The sequence below is a fragment of the Hemibagrus wyckioides genome, linkage group LG16 (assembly GCF_019097595.1).
Source record: "Hemibagrus wyckioides isolate EC202008001 linkage group LG16, SWU_Hwy_1.0, whole genome shotgun sequence".
NCBI classification, from domain to species: domain Eukaryota; kingdom Metazoa; phylum Chordata; class Actinopteri; order Siluriformes; family Bagridae; genus Hemibagrus; species Hemibagrus wyckioides.
In genome coordinates, this window is record NC_080725.1 from 18,882,998 (window position 1) to 18,888,637 (window position 5,640).

Genomic DNA, 5,640 nt, shown 5'->3' on the forward strand with positions numbered 1-5,640 from the left:
TGGACTAGTGATTGGTGGTGAAGGTTGTGAATTTGAATCCCAGGACCACCAAACTGCCAATGCTGTGCTTAGTTCTAAGTACACTCTGCATAAGGCTGTCTGCCAAATGCTGTAAATGTAGATTCATACTTTAATTCATTCGAGAACACTGGGTGTGAGGCCAAGCCAGAGGAGACAGTAACCCGAGCTCAGGATCAAACCCGGGAAATCATTGAGGTAGCTTTTCTCAGTAAGAGTTGAACAGGAAAGGATTATAATACCTATTTTGGTGGTATTTGTTTCATTTCAGCGATCCTCTCCTCTCACGAAAATGCATACTGTTTAGCTCTGCACTAATTAATGGCCCACATTTTGTGGAATTCACAGTTCCTGAACTACTTCTACCCCTGATCATTTCTTTACCCTATTTTATGGAGGTATCAACTTATCAACAGCCGAAAATATTATAATATTCTTGTTCAGTAATTATTTCATTCAGTGTCATATTACTTCTAAACTACAGGTGTGGGGTTATATGTTATAGTCACCTCTTCCAGGAAATAACAGCCTTTTTGACAAATACAGCCCTTCCCATTAAGTCTATTTCATCATGTCTGGACCAGTCTTAGAATCTGGATAGAAGTCTGGACAGTAGAGGACTGTCGATAGCAAATAAATGAAGCAAAGGAACAGCTTAGAATGTGGCAGTAATCATCTTTTCTATCTTAATGTGTTAGAATAATTTGCGATCAAAATATATGTAGAATGTCATGAACTGGATTTGCTACAACAAAATAAAAAATGACAGGTTTTGGCATAAGATAAACGATAAACTAAAACCTGTTGCCTCAGAACCGGTTTGGCTTGCAGCAAAAGTTCACATTACCAGAACAAATATGATCCACCCAAAATCCAGGGTTAGATTAAATGCCATCAAAACAGGCTCTGAACAGATCTTGTTATAGCAATTCTAATGTTTTCTTGTTTTGCTAGCTCTGATTTTGCTCTGATTTTCAATACTTTTTTTTTTCTTATTATGAAAACAAATTTGCTTTAATAAACATTATGACTGAAGAGGGATTACAAAAATTTATACAGTATGAATAATTATGGATAAAATGCATCCAGAATCTTTAAGCATAAACATGTAAATCTCAGCAATTATACTTTCCATTTGTTGCAGCTCATTGTAATTGTTAAGTCCTTCACATCATGGCAGACAGTCATAAAACTAAATGGAGGGCTAAATAAATTCTACTATCTATCAGTAACTTACTATTATTATTATTATGAAACCATTATGATTGAGACTTAAAGCATGGGATTTCACCATATGCATAAAATAATACACATACACTACCAGTCAAAAGTTTGGACACACCTCCTAATTCCATGGTCTTTCCTGATGTTTATTTCTTTCTACATTGCAAAACAATGCTGAAGGCGGCCGAAATCCACAATAATGTCCTTTGAACAGTTGATATTGAGATATGTCTGCTACTGATGCTCTGTAAAGCCTTCATAACGGCTCTAATCTGAGGTGCTGTTAATTGGTGATTTCTGAGGCTGGTCACTCTAAATGAACTTCTCCTCTGCAGCAGAGGTCAGTTTTGGTCTTGCTTTACTGGGATGGTCTTCATGTGAGCCAGTTTCATCATGGTGCTTGATGGGTTTTGCAAATGCACTTGACAATACTGTTCTTGCAAGAACTATTCCAGAACACCTGACCTTCGTGTCTTAAAATAACAACCGACTGTTTTTTGTTGTCGTTACATATGGATTACTTAAGTCCATGTGTGTTATTTCATAGTTTTGAAATCTCCAGTATTGTTCTAGAATGTAGAAAATAAATCCCTAAACAAAAAACATTGAATTAAAAGGTGTGTCCAAACCTTTGAGTGGTAGTGTATATAGAGGAACACACTGAAAGGCAGCATCATTCATGATTGCTTTAGTTTTCAAGTATAATCACTTGACATGGCTGTGAGTGACAGAATAAGTGAACCTACAGCATGGGCTACAAAATCAGCCCCAGCACACTCTGCACAGGAAGAGTTTAGCCCTGATAGCCTATTTATACCAGCCGGTCCTGCTTTCTCATCTCATATTAGGCTGAGCTTCTTAAATTTTACAACCTGGTGAATACTCTAAGGTTTTCCTTGTCCACATATTCAATAATAGGCAGGACTTTGTTCAGTGTCCTGGCCCCCAAACTCTGAATCTTTTTAATTTATATTCCTGCAAGATTAAAATATATCTTCCTGAAGCACTTAAACTAGCTCTTATTTTCCCCTGTTTTTATGTATTTTTATATGTTGTACATATTAAAAAAACAAACAAAAAAAAAAACACTTTTCTACGTCACTCTGAATAAGAGCATCTGCCAAATGCCAGAAATGTAAATGTAAATATGTAAAATCTTCGTACAGCATTTTTTCATGGCCTAATCATGATAATAATAATAAAACAGATATCTATAAAGTATAAGACTATAACAATAATAATAATAATAATAGTATATACAGGTGGAACAATGTCTAATTGGTTGTTCATCAGGTTGTGGCAGTCAATCGCATATTTGGCTGCAACCTTGCAGCATTCTTCCTTTTGTGCCAGCAGGTTGGGCAGTTTCTCTATATTACTAGAGCTCCGAAACCCTGTGGTGATATCTACAGAATTCCACTGTCAATCTCACGTGCGCTTTCTATTACTGCAATGTCTCTCATGACCACCAGAGGGCACCTTAGAGCAGAACCCCAACTTGAATAGGTGAATAGGCTCAATTTTTTTTATTTTTATTTTATTTTTTTTGCCATTTGACTGATAATAAAGTATTTTTGTATCAGAACATTTTAAGACATTCATATTAAGAATTTGTGCAATTAAATATCTGTGTAATTAAATATGCATACATTTTCATAATTAATCAAATAAAAAAAAATCACATTTAAATTAAAAATCCACACACTGGATGCAAATACCTTCAAATTAAAGCTGAGACTTATTTATGGGGCTAATATTCGTTATTTATTTTCAACTCTAATACATACTATAAGTATAAAACAACCAACGATAACCAGCAGTTTATGCAAATTCCTTAATAACTTTTTTATTTAGGGATAGAAATAAAAAATAATTATATTTCTTGTATGCAGGCTGTCTAGAAATTGAGTATCTTTTTATTTTTTATACAGATTTTTTGTTTTAAAGAATTTTAAGAATGAAGTATTGTATCTTTTTAGGGATGTATGATATGATACAATTGCAAAGAACTTGCTTTTTTGCAGGGATCCAACTACAACATTCCACAGTTGAGGTACGTTACACTGTCACCTGAGGTTTTTACCTTTAATTCATGTTTAATTAATGTCTATATGCTACTAATTATTATGTATTTTCAAGTTATGTATTGGCAGAGATACACATTATTGACAATTTTATGTAGTTTCTCAAAAATTTATGAGATAATTACAAAATCTTTGTGGGGGAAAAAAAGTCCTCCAGAAATCATTTTTGAGCCATCACAGCTATTAAATGTAAACCTCACAGAACCATTTATTTGACAAATAAACAAATAGAAACGTCCCGGGTTTTATTAAATGTGTTGCTCAAACCTCCAGCCTGCAGGGAGGCAACTGAAACATCAACATTCCACAGCTGCGGTACATAGAAATGTTCCCTATGTAAAAAGTCTGGTTCATTAATGATGTCTCCACCTGCTGATTTCATTGTACCACCCTTCTGAAAAACCAAATGACAATTCATTAAGAAAATAGAACAGTTTTGCATCATGTAATGAACATGTCAATGCAGTGAAATCAGAAACCAACTCCCATTCCATACTGCGGCCTACAATCAAAAATCCACTGTTTTCAACAATGATTTTTTATTTACTATTAAACAGCACTAGAAATAAACATCTCCAGTCGCCAAGAACCATTACACTATCACTGGAAACACATTTAAAAGCCATAAGAAATCATTAGATGGTCTCTAAAGGTTTTTAGTTACAAAACTTTCTATATTTTAGGTTGTTAACCAAACAACATATATAAATATCAGGAAATAAAAGCTCTCCTCTCATGGCTGTCTTTTAATCCCACAAACAAGTGATGTAAAGAAATACACAAATAAAGGTGCAATTAATAATGATGTGCGAACTTGACAGATTTATAAAGGTTACCATGAATATCAACAAAAATTCTCTGAACTGATCATATGACAAATGTATGTTTTATATTTTGATTTTGTTATTAATGTTACTTTTACTTGCGCATGCATATAGCAGAGGTTTGTCTAGACTCTTGTCTAGACTCTAGAATGTTTTAACATTAGCTAGCAAGTTGTGTTGTTTCGGTCATAGGAAATACCGACTTAATAAAGATAATCAGTAATGCAGTAATCTGATAATTTAACTATTAGCAAGTTTCAGTTTTCAATGTAAAAACATAATAATAAACACAATAAACTTGGAGTTCCTATTATGATCAGTGTTTCTGAAGGAGAATTAGTAATATACACACCACTGATGTGCTGGTCAGAAAGTCCTGATGGAATTGTTTTATAAAACATAAATCATTTGTCAGTCAGTCCTATAGACAATTAATGAGAATGTTGATTAGAATATTGCTTTATGTCTAATTAATCCTATTAAGACATAAAACCTATTCAAGGCATATTTATATTAAAAACATTATTTTATGTTATACACTACACATACTATTGCTTTAATGTTTTTGCTTACTTTTTTTCCTTGCCTTACGTATTCTACCATTTATTCTATAAAGTAAGGAAAGTAAGTAAGCAAATGTTAAGTGATATTCATTTTAACTGGCGTCAAGACTTATCTGTCCTTAGACATTTGCTTGCCTGAAAATTGGGTGGTTTGATACAAAAGGTTCTATATTTTAGGTTGAGATGAGATATAAATTTCAGGAAAGAAAAGTTGAAATCATAAACTCTCCTCTCATATCTGTCTTTTGATCTCAAACCCACAAACAGTTGAATAAACCTTGATGTTCCAATAGTTTTATAGAGGATCGTATGTATTATGAGCAAGTACCGTAAAATCAGACCGGAACTCTATGGTTAAGTTCAGTAATCTGAGCATGGGTTATGTAACCAAAATCTGCATTCAGTGCATGCTCCCTGAGGGGTATGCCCCTCTTTTTAACTTGAAATAATTGTGCTTTCTCTGCCAGGTTTTTGGTAAGTAGATCCATCAACAAAAGAACAGGTTGATGAACTTGAAACATGCTCCCTAACCTTATTCCATCTCCCTAACCCTTTTTCAGTTCTTTGCACCTTAAATATTTTGTAACTATTGTAGGTTATAAGGGTTTTAATCAAATTCAAATGATTAAAAAAAACGGGTATTCGTAGAATATTCTGAAAAAAAAAAAAAAGAATATTTATTTCAGGCATTTTATTTAACAAACATAGTATAAACTGTACGAGAGTAACTACAACAATATTGTTTCCCCAAAATATAGGTGTGTCTTTATTAAGTTTAGGCACAATTATGATTTTAATTGCCTTACGTTTGGATAAAGACAATTGGAATTTAGGATAGGTGTGTTTGAGAACCACTATTTTGCACCTCACACAATAGAACAAGGAAACTGGGGGGAAACTGGTCCAGCAAGTGTGCAACAGTGTGTA